Genomic DNA, 13,787 nt, shown 5'->3' with positions numbered 1-13,787 from the left:
GAAGAAAGGTGGGGAATTGAGGCCCTGCATCGATTATAGGGGTCTCAATCGGATTACCATTAAAAATGCATATCCAATTCCTTTGATTTCTGAGTTATTCGACCGCCTTAAGGGAGCAACGGTCTTTACCAAACTCGACCTTAGGGCGGCGTACAACCTCGTACGGATCAGACAGGGGGATGAGTGGAAGACCGCGTTTAACACTAGAACTGGGCACTACGAATACCTGGTGATGCCCTTCAGATTGTGTAACGCGCCCGCGGTCTTTCAGGAATTCATAAACGATGTCCTTCGTGATTTGTTGCAGCAATGCGTAGTGGTTTACCTGGATGACATCTTGGTTTACTCTACCTCCATGGAGTCCCATGTCCAGGATGTTAAGCAGGTGCTGCAACGATTGCGTGAGAACGGACTCTTTTGTAAACTCGAGAAGTGCGAGTTCCATCGATCCCAGGTTGCCTTTTTGGGCTACATAATTTCCGCGGAGGGATTTTCCATGGACCCTCAGAAGGTTGCGGCAGTTCTGCAGTGGCCTCGTCCCAATGGTCTTCGGGCCATTCAGCGCTTTCTGGGTTTTGCCAACTACTGTCGGAAGTTCATCAGGAACTTCTCCACATTGGCAAAGCATCTCTCTGACCTAACCAAGAAGGGGAGTAACCCTCACGAGTGGCCATCCGAGGCCATCAGAGCTTTCGAGGCTCTGAAAGCTGCCTTTGCTTCGGCTCCGATTCTTTCGCATCCCAATCCTGGGTTGCCCTTCGTCCTCGAAGTTGATGCTTCCGAGACGGGAGTAGGGGCTCTCCTGTCTCAGCGTCGGTCGCCCGATGGACCCCTACTTCCCTGCGGGTTCTACTCCAGGAAGCTTTCCTCGGCTGAGTGCAACTACCAGATTGGAGATCGGGAGTTGTTGGTCATCATTCTGGCTCTCAAGGAATGGAGGCACCTGCTCGAGGGTTCCGCGGTTCCGGTCCTCATTCTTACCGATCACAAGAACCTGACTTATCTTTCGGAGGCCAAGAGATTGACACCCCGCCAGGCCAGATGGGCTCTGTTCTTGTCACGCTTCAACTATGTGGTTTCATATTTGCCTGGTTCCAAGAATGTCAGGGCTGATGCGTTATCACGGCAATACTCTGAGTTGTCCAGGGAGGACTCTGAGCCAATCTCACTTATACCTCCAGATCAGATCCTGGCTGCCATTCGCACCAGTCTGACCTCTCCCCTTGGGGAGCAGATTTTGGCGGCTCAAACTGATGCTCCTCCCGGGAGACCGGAGGGTAGATGTTTCGTACCCGAGGGATTGCGCACCCGCCTGCTGCGTACCTACCATAACGCCAAAACTGCCGGGCATCCAGGGAAGAACCAGCTGTGTTGGGTCGTCTCTCGCTTATTCTGGTGGCCAACCCTCCGTGCCGACATTGCCTCTTATGTAGCGGCATGTTCGATCTGTGCCCAGAATAAGTCTCCACGGCATCTCCCTTTGGGTCTTCTGCAACCCATTCCCAATGGGGAGCGTCCTTGGTCACATCTAGGGATGGACTTTATTGTAGACCTCCCGGTGTCTCGGGGTCATACGGTCATCCTCATGATCGTCGATCGGTTTTCCAAGATGTGCCATTGCATTCCACTCAGGAAATTACCCACAGCGCAGGAACTGGCCACGGTCTTTTCCAGGGAGATTTTTCGCCTGCATGGGTTACCTAAGGTGATTGTCTCAGACCGCGGGAGTCAGTTCGTGTCCAGATTCTGGCGTGCCTTCTGCTCCCAGTTGGGTATTAGTCTCTCCTTTTCATCAGCCTACCACCCGCAGTCCAATGGGGCTGCGGAGCGTTCCAATCAGGCCTTAGAACAATTCCTTCGGTGTTATATTTCAGACCATCAGGATGATTGGGCCGATCTCCCGCCGTGGGCAGAGTTTGCCAGGAACTCGGCGGTCAACTCCTCCACCGGGATGTCTCCCTTCATGGCCAACTATGGGTTTCAACCCGCGGTATTACCTGAGAGGTTCTCACCACAGGACATTCCGGCTGTGGAGAACCATCTTGCTGCCCTGCGTTCTTCTTGGGGGCAGATCCAGAGGGCCTTGAGGGACTCAGCTCAGCGCCAGAAGTTCCAGGCTGATCGCAGACGGTTGCCCGCTCCTTCATACCAGGTCGGCGATCGGGTGTGGTTGTCTACTCGCAACCTCAATCTTCGGGTGCCCACACCCAAACTGGCTCCCCGTTTTGTCGGTCCTTTCCGCATTCTCCGCAAAGTGAATCCAGTGGCCTATGCACTTGCCCTTCCGTCTGGGATGCGGATCTCCAATATCTTTCATGTTTCCCTGTTGAAACCTCTGATCTGCAATCGCTTCACTACCTCTCTTCCTCGGCCCCGTCCTGTCCGGGTTGACGGTCATGAGGAGTATGAGGTGAGCCGGATCCTGGACTCTCGATTGGTGCGCGGTCAATTACAGTTCCTGGTTCATTGGCGCGGTTATGGTCCCGAGGAGCGTTCCTGGGTCCCTTCCGCGGATGTCCATGCTCCTGCCCTCCTCCGCGCTTTTCATACCCGCTTTCCTCAGAAACCTTTTGTTGAGCCGCGGAGGGGGAGGGGCCCTTGAGGGGGAGGTACTGTCAAGGTCCTACCTTTTTCCTGTGGTTGTTACTTCATGTGCTGGTGTCCATCTTGGATTCTGCTGTGCATGATGGGAGCCCTTTTATGCCTTCAGGTTTCTGTGGTCCATCCTCCAGAGGGGTGTGGCTGATGACATATAAGCCTGTGGCCCGCACATGCTCTTTGCACTTGTGTCTTGTGTCTTTGTGTTGCTGTTACTCTGTTCTGACTCTCGTGACTCTCCTGGTATCTGATTCGGCTTGTCTTGACTATTCTTTGTATCCTCCTTTGATCTGACCCTCTGTTGCTGAACCCGGCTCGTGACCTGTGATTCTCGTCTGCTGTCCTGTACTGTTCTGTCCTGTTGTTGTTGACCCCGGCTTGTCTGACTACTCTTTTGTCTCTTCCACCAGCTACACGCCATTGGCGGCGGCCATTACCGCAGCTGAGGTGTCTCGGGGGCCGCGACCTGGTTCCTGGCTGCGTCAAGTCCATCCCCACCATCAGGGGCCCTGGTGAAGGGCAGCCTGGGACTTAGACTCCGCGCCCTGAGGGACTTTGGTCTGTGGGTGGTGGTTGTCGTCAGCCAGTGCGTTACATTGTTAGGCCTGCCTGTCCGTTCCTCAGCTCCTGCCCTGACAGGAGGGTATGACAGGGGGAAGTATGTGCAGGAGAGGAGTGTGGAGGGTATGACAGGGGGCAGTATGTGCAGGAGAGGAGTGTGGAGGGTATGACAGGGGGCAGTATGTGCGGGAGAGAAGTGTGGAGGGTTTGACAGGGGGAAGTATGTGCAGGAGAGGAGTGTGGAGGGTATGAGAGGGGGAAGTATGTGCAGGAGAGGAGTGTGGAGGGTATGACGGGGCAGTATGTACAGGAGAGGAGTGTGGAGGGTATGACAGGGGGCAGTATGTGCAGGAGAGGAGTGTGGAGGGTATGACAGGGGGCAGTATGTGCAGGAGAGGAGTGTGGAGGGTTTGACAGGGGGAAGTATGTGCAGGAGAGGAGTGTGGAGGGTATGACAGGAGGCAGTATGTGCAGGAGAGGAGTGTGGAGGGTATGACAGGAGGCAGTATGTGCAGGAGAGGAGTGTGGAGGGTATGACGGGGCAGTATGTGCAGGAGAGGAGTGTGGAGGGTATGACGGGGCAGTATGTGCAGGAGAGGAGTGTGGAGGGTATGACGGGGCAGTATGTGCAGGAGAGCAGTGTGGAGGGTATGACGGGGCAGTATGTGCAGGAGAGGAGTGTGGAGGGTTTGACAGTGGGCAGTATGTACAGGAGGCGAGTGTGGAGGGTATGATGGGGCAGTATGTGCAGGAGAGGAGTGTGGAGGGTTTGACAGGGAGAAGTATGTGCAGGAGAGAAGTGTGGAGGGTTTGACAAGGAGAAGTATGTGCAGGAGAGGAGTGTGGAGGGTATGACAGGGGACTCTATGTGCAGGAGAGGAGTGTGGAGGGTTTGACAGGGGACTGTATGTGCAGGAGAGGAGTGTGGAGGGTATGACAGGGGCAGTATGTGCAGGAGAGGAGTGGGGAGGGTATGACAGGGGGCAGTATGTACAGGAGAGGAGTGTGGAGGGTATGCCGGGGCAGTATGTACAGGAGGTGAGTGTGGAGGGTATGCCGGGGCAGTATGTACAGGAGGTGAGTGTGGAGGGTATGCCGGGGCAGTATGTACAGGAGAGGAGTGTGGTGGGTATGCCGGGGCAGTATGTACAGGAGAGGAGTGTGGAGGGTATGACGGGGCAGTATGTACAGGAGAGGAGTGTGGAGGGTATGACGGGGCAGTATGTACAGGAGAGGAGTGTGGAGGGTATGATGGGGCAGTATGTACAGGAGAGGAGTGTGGAGGGTTTGACAGGGGGCAGTATGTGCAGGAGAGGAGTGTGGAGGGTTTGACAGGGAGAAGTATGTGCAGGAGAGGAGTGTGGAGGGTATGACAGGGGACCGTATGTGCAGGAGAGGAGTGTGGAGGGTTTGACAGGGGGCGGTATGTGCAGGAGAGGAGTGTGGAGGGTTTGACAGGGGGAAGTAGGTGCAGGAGAGGAGTGTGGAGGATTTGACAGGGTAGTTTGTGCAGAAGAGGAGTGTGGAGGGTATGATTGGGCAGTATGTGCAGGAGAGGAGTATGGAGGGTATGACGGGGCAGTATGTGCAGGAGAGGAGTGTGGAGGGTTTGACAGGGTAGTTTGTGCAGAAGAGGAGTGTGGAGGGTATGATTGAGCAGTATGTGCAGGAGAGGAGCGTGGAGGGTATGATAGGGGGCAGTATGTGCAGGAGAGGAGTGTGGAGGGTTTGACAGGGGCAGTATGTGCAGGAGAGGAGTGTGTAGGGTTTGACAGGGAGAAGTATGTGCAGGAGAGGAGTGTGGAGGGTATGACAGGGGGAAGTATGTGCAGGAGAGGAGTGTGGAGGGTATAATAGGGGACTGTATGTGCAGGAGAGGAGTGTGGAGGGTATGAAAGGGGACTGTATGTGCAGGAGAGGAGTGTGGAGGGTTTGACGGGGCGGTATGTGCAGGAGAGGAGTGTGGATGGTATGACAGGGGGAAGTATGTGCAGGAGAGGAGTGTGGAGGGTATGACAGGGGACTGTATGTGCAGGAGAGGAGTGTGGAGGGTATGACAGGGGGAAGTATGTGCAGGAGAGGAGTGTGGAGGGTATGACAGGGGGAAGTATGTGCAGGAGAGGAGTGTGGAGGGTATGACAGGGGGAAGTATGTGCAGGAGAGGAGTGTGTCTGCATGACTAGGGGCGTGGCAGGGGTGGAGCTCTTTACCTGCTTTGGGAGGTATGGTGACATCACCCCCAACAGGAACTCCATTCCTGGAATTCATAGAGGGTCACAAATGTAGCCCCTCCTAGTGTAGGATGCTGGGTAAATTTAGCTTTTGGCTCCTCCTGTTATCAAGATAGCAGTGATCATTTCTCTTGGTCTCTTTAGTGGTTTCACAGGCTGGTTCGCTTTCCCTGCCTCTAGAAGAAGCTTCCAGAGCTTAGGGAAGGAGGTGCAAATAGCCAGCTTGGATATTTATCATACTCCAACCAATCCCTGGAGAGGAGTGTCCAGTAGGGGGCTGGAAAGGTGATAAGTAGTCTGAAGCGCCAGAGAGCTGGGTCTCTCTCTCAGGTGAATTCTAGAGCCGGAGGGGCTGCTGCCCTCAGCCAGTTCATGGACTGTGTAGCTGCTGAGGGTCTGGTTGGATTTTCTTAGGAAGTGATTGTAGGACCTCACCACAAGGGATCTGCTCTGGAGAAGGACTGTCTCACTCACTGGACTGTGTTTAGAGTTAGCTGGAAGGTGGCAGCTGTCCTGGGGACTTATGAGTAAAGACCCAAAATTGATCCCTGTGACTGTGCTGTGTTCTGGATGACACATTGGCTACAAGTAGTTGTATGTAGGCACAAGGTAGCCAGAAGCCAAAGAAACTTGCCGCATGTTCCCCAGCTGTGAGGCTTTAGACTGTTCAATACTCCCAAGCCTGTCCTGTAATTGCTGTGCGCCATTCGTGTTGCAGTCCCCCCACCCCCGAACCCTCTCCTGTTAAAGTTTCTTCACCCAGTAAATCTTAAAAAGCCGTCCCCTAGACCAGGGGTCACTAAATGGTGAGCTGCGAACAGCGCCAGCAGTGCTGCCCCCCGGACCACCAGCCCTCAATGAGAGATCCGCCACTGAGCAGGGCGGTCATCATGGCAACATGACATCACGTGTGCGCCCCGCCCCTTTCATCACACTGTCTCTACGGCTCCCTCTCCCTGCCTGTACACAAGAGTCCAGCAAGGATCCCGGTACAGCCCCTGGCTGCCCTCAAGGTAGGGTGTAGTCTTACAAGGGCACTCTGATGGGCACAACATAGAATATGTCCATCAGAGTGCCCCTTAACATAACATGTGCCCAGCAGTTTCCCTTTACATAACATGTGCCCATCAGTGCCCCTTTACATAACACGTACCCATCAGAGTGCCCCTTAACATAATGTGCCCATCAGAGTGCCCCTTTACATAACATGTGCCCATCAGAGTGCCCCTTTACATAACATGTGCCCATCAGAGTGCCCCTTTACATAGCATGTGCCCATCAGAGTGCCCCTTTACATAACATGTGCCCATCAGAGTGCCCCTTTACATAACATGTGCCCATCAGTGCCCCTTAACATAACGTGCCCATCAGAGTTCCCCTTTACATAACATGTGCCCATCAGAGTGGCCCTTTACATAACATGTGCCCATCAGAGTGCCCCTTTACATAACATCTATCCATCAGAGTGCATACAAAAGGAGAAGTTGTGAAAAGAGATTCACAAGAAAGCGGCTACATTTTGGACAGAATACGATACTCAGAATAATTTCCAAAAATGATGCTTTATTAAACATTAATAGCAGACAATAGGGTAATTACCCCGGTTCACCATCACCTCAGTATGAGATATTACTCTCAGACCTAAAACCACATCAAGACCAGTATAAATATGGATGTGCTGCAAAGACAATGACAAATACCTGTCTAATGCATTTGCAGCACTGTCACATTGGTTACACTACCAGTAGGAGGTATTTAAAAAAATTGTACCATCAGGTATTATGATAACACGCTAAGCAAAATGGCTAATATAGTCACCATATGGTCCTGACGAAGCTGAGTGAGATCCGCCCATCGGCGAAACGTGTTGACGTCATACGTCAGATACGTCACTTCCGGTCATGCGCATTGACGTTACACACGCCGACCAGCAAGGAGGCGGCCATTTCTACATGCCACGAGCTATGCCAGGCTGTATTGGCGCCAGGGAGAGAGCAGAGCCCGCGAGATATCGGCTGATGTAAGCAGGTGTCCCCTGGATCAACACGTTGCAGCAATTACGGAGGATATCTCCACTATACATCACCCATGGCACAGGTGGTCAGTGGACTGTTACAAGGTTAACCAAGAAGGTTTCTTGTTACTCTCTTCATATATTTAAGCAGGAGTACCCAGATTGACTGTCCATTTATTATTTGTTTTATTCCAGGACGGGGACATTATGATGTATCATCTAGGTGCAAGGCATCCATTATATATTACAACCAATGGAAAATTCACCAGGCCTTACTTCATCACGTCTATTACAGTGGTTCATAGTCCACACGTTGTGGTGAAGAAACCATGTAAAGCAGGGCCTTGCTACCTACATCATTTACTCCATCAAGGACATCTACAGGGACTCCTTCATATATAATTTGCAGATTTGCATTTGCCTAGTTTGGATGTGTACCACTCACATGTGCCTAAGAGGGGTTGTATTGTATGAGTCTATATAGATATCATTGGGGCTCTAATCCTCCCTATATCTAATAATAATAATAATAATTTTTTACCCACATTGCCTTTCATGGGCTAAGGGTTATATCTCTTCCATATGGTGACTATATTAGCCATTTTGCTTAGCGTGTTATCATAATCCCTGATGGTACAATTTTTTGAAATACCTCCTACTGGTAGTGTAACCAATGTGACAGTGCTGCAAATGCATTAGACAGGTATTTGTCATTGTCTATGCAGCACATCCATATTTAGACCGGTCTTGATGTGGTTTTAATGTGGTTTTAGGTCTGAGTAATATCTCATACTGAGGTGATGGTGAACTGGGGTAATTACCCTATTGTCTGCTATTAATGTTTAATAAAGCATCATTTTTGAAAATTATTCTGAGTATCGTATTCTGTCCAAAATGTAGCCGCTTTCTTGTGAATCTCTTTTCACAACTTCTCCTTTTGTATGCATATTTTTTGGCTACTGAACAGAAGCCATCTATTGGGTGATACAATAAATATCTATATGAACCTCTACCCCTTATTTTTCATTACCCATCAGAGTGCCCCTTAATATAACATGTACCCATCAGAGTGCCCCTTTACATAACATGTACCCATCAGAGTTTCCCTTTACATAACATGTACCCATCAGAGTGCCCCTTTACATAACATGTACCCATCAGAGTGCCCCTCTACATAACATGTATCCATCAGAGTGCCCCTTATTTTATGATAAGGGGGCACAAATGGGCACATACAGTGGAAAAGGGAACTCTGATGGGCACATGTGATGTAAAGGAGCACTCTGATGGGGAAATATGATATGAAGGGGTACTTTGAGTGTAAAGGGGCACTCTGACGGGAATACCTGATGTAAGGTGGCAATGTGATGGGGATACCTGATGTAAAGGGGCACTCTGATGGGGAATATGATGTAAAGGGGCACTCTGATGGGGAATACGATGTAAAGGGGCACTCTGATGGGGAAATATGATAGAAAGGGGTACTTTGTAATGGGGCACTCTGACGGGAATACCTTATGTAAGGTGGCAATGTGATGGGGATGCCTGATGTAAAGGGGCACTCTGATGGGAACTGATGTAAAGGGGCACTCTGATGGGAACAACTGATGTAAAAGAGCACTCTGATGGGCACACCTGATGTGATGGGAATACATGATGTAAAGTTGCACTCTGATGGTGACCCCTAATATAAGGGGGCACACTGATGGGCACACACTATTCAGACCTTGGCCAGAAGATAATTTTAGTGACCAGATCTCCTTGAATTTAATTCAATCCCCCTGCCCTAGACTGTGATATTGGCGCCGCTGTCAATGGACTGGTGCTTGGTGGTGGGCAGTCTGTGTACTGTTAGGGAAGAACCAGTTTTACCAAAGGCCCCTACATTGCACGCACTGAAACCAGTGATGGGGGTTATTTTTACACTCATGGGCACCTACATTGAGGGTTGTTACTGCACTCACTGACACCAATGTTGGGGGTTATTACTGCATCTACTGACACCAGTGTTGGGAGTTATTACTGCATCTACTGACACCAGTGTTGGGGGTTATTAGTGCACTCACTGACACCAATGTTGGGGGTTATTATTGCATCCAGTGACACTAATGTTGGGGGTTGTTATTGCAATTACTGGCACCAATGTTGGCGTTTATTATTGCATCGACTGACACATATGCTGGGGGTTATTATTGCAGCTACTGACACCAATTACTGTCACACAAAGCAATCAATATACACAGATTGGGATTTTTCTACCAAAAACATGGAGCACAAAATATTTTGGCCTAAATTTATGGCTAACTTTGAGCTTACTATATATTTTTTTAGCTGAACGTAAAAAAATATTGTTTTTCTTCAAAATTTCTGGTCTTTTTTGTTTATACTATACTATAGTGCGAAAAATAAAAATTGCACAGGTGATAAAATACCACCAAAAGTGTGTGTGAAAAAAAGGACATCAATTTTGTTTGGGTGCAGCACTGCATGACCGCGCAATTCTCAGTTGAAATAGTGCAGCTCCGAATAGCAAAAAGAGGCGTGGTCATTAAAGTGGAGTTCCACTCACTCTGTAAAAAAAAGAAGTCAGCAGCTACAAAAACAGCCACTCCCCTGTCCCCGTTTCACCGGCCGTCGGTTATTCCAGGCGCCGGCATCTTCAGTGTGGGCACCCGGCAGTGACAGCTTGCGGCTTCACAGCCGGGTGCCCACTGTGCATGCGCGAGTACCACTGCACTTCCTGAATGGCCCCGTCGTCTTCTGGGATCTGTCACGTGTCCCACAAGACTTCAGGGAGGGAGGGTAGGAGGACAACTTCCGTTTCCGATCGCCTAGGCTAGGGGTAGGCAACCTGCGGCTCTCTAGCTGTTGTGGAACTACATTTCCCATGAGACATTGCAAAATTGACAGTTACAGCTATGACTTGCAGAGGCATGATGGAACTTGTAGTCCTGTAACAGTTGGAGGGCCGCAGGTTGCCTACCCCTGGCCTAGGCGATCGCAGTGGAAGCGGCAGCGGGTACCTGTCAAATTCGAATACCCGTTCCCCCCGCCCCTCCCCAAAGGTGCCAATCCTTAATGGGGAGCGGGGGACCAATCTATAAAGCGGGACATCCCCTTTTGGATGGAACTCCGCTTTAAGGGGGGTAAATCCTCTGGAGGGCAAGTGGTTAAAAAAAATAAAATGTATTTTGCACCGTTTTTCCTCCTTGTTTCATATCATCATTGCTGGTCTCCTGCAGCCTCCTTGCCGGCACTTCGTGTTTGCATCTGGGATCTAGATCTGTGCAGGCCAAAGACATGCTTTACTTTCTATCCATTGCTGAACCACTTGCCTACCTTTACCCCCTCTAAGCACCTGCCTCCCCCCATTGGCCTGGGCAGGAAGGGGGCACTTTTACCTCCTTCCTGCCCAGGACAATCGTCAGCTTTCAGCGCTTTGAATGACAATTGCGCGGTCATGCAACACTGTACCCATATGACATTTGTATCATTGTTTTCCCACAAGCAGAGCTTTCTTCTGGAAGTATTTATTCCCCACTGGGGGGTTTATTTATTGCAGTATAAACGAAAAAAGAGAGAAAATTCTGGAAAAAAAGGTTTTCTTTGTTTCTATGATAAACATTTTGCAAACAGGTAATTTTTCTCCTTCACTGATGTGCACTGATAGGCAGCACTGATAGGCGGCACTGATGAGGCAGCATTGGTGGCCATTGATGAGGAGGCACTGATGATGCTACACTGATATGCAGCACTGATAGGCTGCACTGATGAGGCGGCACTCACAAGGCAGCACTGGTGGCCATTGATGAGGAGGCACTGATGATGCTACACTGATAGGCAGCACTGCTAGGAAGTAACGCTGGGCACTATTAGGTAGCACTGAAAGGCACCGACTGGCAGCACTGGTTGATTGGCTCTGATGGGCACAGATTGGCAGCACTGTTGGGAACTGATGAGCATTGTTGAGCACTAATAGGCTGCACTGATAGGCAGCACTGATAGGCAGAAATTATGGGTTCTATTAGGTAGCACTGACTGATTGGCACTGATAGGCGGCACTGACAGGCACAGATTGGCAGCACTGCTGGGCACTGATGAGCACTTTTGGGGCTGCACTGATAATCAGTGCCCTGACTATCAGTGCAGATGTCTGCTTTGACAGTTGCCTGTTATGGGCAGTACTTTCCTCACACTGTGACAGCATAAGGAAAGTACTGCTGATAATGTTTTAGTATTAAAAAATAAAAATAAAAAAGGTTTTACTGTTAAAAGATCAAAATAAAAAATATTTAATGTTATGAAAATAACAACTATTTTAGTGTTATTAGATAAAATTATTTTTGTTAAAAAATAAAAAAAAGTTTTAGTATTAAAGAAATAAAAATATTTTATCGTTAAGAAAAATTTTAGTGCTAAAAAAATAAAGATAAAAATTATTTTGTGCTAAAAAATAAAAAACCTGTTTTGGTGTAAAAAAAGTTTTACTGTTAAAAGATAAAATAAAAAAATATTTATTGTTATTAAAATAACAAATATGTTAATAAATACAATTTTTTTTGTTAAAAAAATAAAATTTGTTTAGTGTTTAAAGAATAAAAAGGTTAAGTTTTCAAAAATAAAAAAAGTTTTACTGCTAAAAATGTTTTAGTTTTACACAAAACAGTTTGTGTTAAAAAAATAAATAAAACAAAAAATGGTTTATGTGCTAAAAAATGAAAAATGTATTACTGTTAAAAAAGAAAAAATATTTTTTGTTAATAAAAAAAGTGTTAAAAAATAAAAAATGTGTAGTGTTAAAATAATTTTTTTAAGTGTTGGGGTTAAAAATAAACAATTTTAATGTTAAAAACTAAATAAAAACAAAAAATGTTTTTGTGTTAAAAAATAGAAAATGTTTTAATGTTATTTTTTTTTAACTTGTAGTGTTAAAAAAAATTACAAAAAGTTTTAGTGTTAAAAAAAATAAAACGTTATTATGTTAAAAAAAATTTTTAAAAAAAGTTTAGTGTTAAGTAAAAAAGAAAGTTTTAGTGTTAAAAGAAATACAAATAAAAACGTTTTAGTGTAAAAAAAAAAGTTTCGTGTTGCCTGTGTTGTGTATGGATTGGTGCAGGTCAGGACTACAATCCCCTCCCCCTCCATACGAGGACAGGTGTGTGCTGTGAGTGGGGAGTTGTAATTCCAGCGCACGCCTGCAGTACCCATGTTCTCACACTAGAGGTCTCCCCCGCTCCGCCGGCTCTCCATCCCCGGCTGTCCTCATTAACCCCTGTGTGTCCGGCAGGCGGGCGGGGTGCCGGTGGGGTGTCGGTGTCCGTCCCTCCTCCCCGGTGTGTCTCCTCCTCCGTGCTGGTCGTCGGTGTGCTCAGTATGGAGGGATGGCGGTAGAAGGCGGGGTGGAGGTGCTGCTCCGGGACGGTTGGTATACAGTTGCGGGGAAGTTGTCGGAGGTCTCCCTGGTGCTGAGCGCGGACCGGTCCGGGGACAACGGGGTGACCAATGGATCGTTCCGGGGCCCCTCCGAGCCCCCCCTGCCCGAGGCCATCGCCAACCAGAAGCGGACGGTGCGGGTGGTGGAGCCGGGCGGGCTGGGGATCCATGAAGGGGGGCCGGGAGAACAAGATGCCCGTCCTCATCTCCAAGATCTTCCGCGGGCTGGCCGCCGACCTCACCCACTCCCTCTATGTCGGGGACGCCATCCTCTCCGTCACTGGCACCGACCTCCGGGATGCCACACATGACGAGGGCGGGCAGGGAGGTCACCCTGGAGGGTAAGTACCACCTGTGGCATGGGATGGAGGGGGCATGTATGTGTAGGGGGCATGGGGGGGTAAGTACCACCGATTGGATGGGGGGCATGTATGTGTAGGGGACATGGGGGGTAAGTACCACCGATTTGGATGGGGGGTGTCATGTATGTGTAGGGGACATGGGGGGGTAAGTGCCACCGATTGCATGGGGGGCATGTATGTGTAGGGGACATGGGGGGGTAAGTACCACCTGTGGCATGGGATGGGGGGGTGTAATGTATGTGTAGGGGACATGTGGGGGTAAGTACCACCGATTGGATGGGGGGCATGTATGTGTATGGGGCATGGGGGGTAAGTACCACCGATTGGATGGGGGGCATGTATGTGTAGGGGACATGGGGGGGTAAGTACCACCTGTGGCATTAGATGGGGAAGGTGCTATGTATGTGTAGGGGGCATGGGGGGGGTAAGTACCACCTGTGGCATGGGATGGGGGAGGTGCCATGTATGTGTAGGGGACTTATGGGGTAAGTACCACCTATGGCAAGGGATGGGGGAGGTGGCATGTATATGTAGGGGGCATGGGGGGGTAAGTACCACCTGTGGCATGGGATGGGAGAGGTGCCATGT

The sequence above is a fragment of the Staurois parvus genome, unplaced genomic scaffold, assembly GCF_062004578.1.
Source record: "Staurois parvus isolate SC_StPar_1 unplaced genomic scaffold, SC_StPar_1.0 ptg001615l, whole genome shotgun sequence".
In the NCBI taxonomy this organism is placed as follows: Eukaryota; Metazoa; Chordata; class Amphibia; order Anura; family Ranidae; genus Staurois; species Staurois parvus.
The sequence above is the reverse complement of the archived record's forward strand: the minus strand, read 5'-3'. Positions refer to the sequence as shown.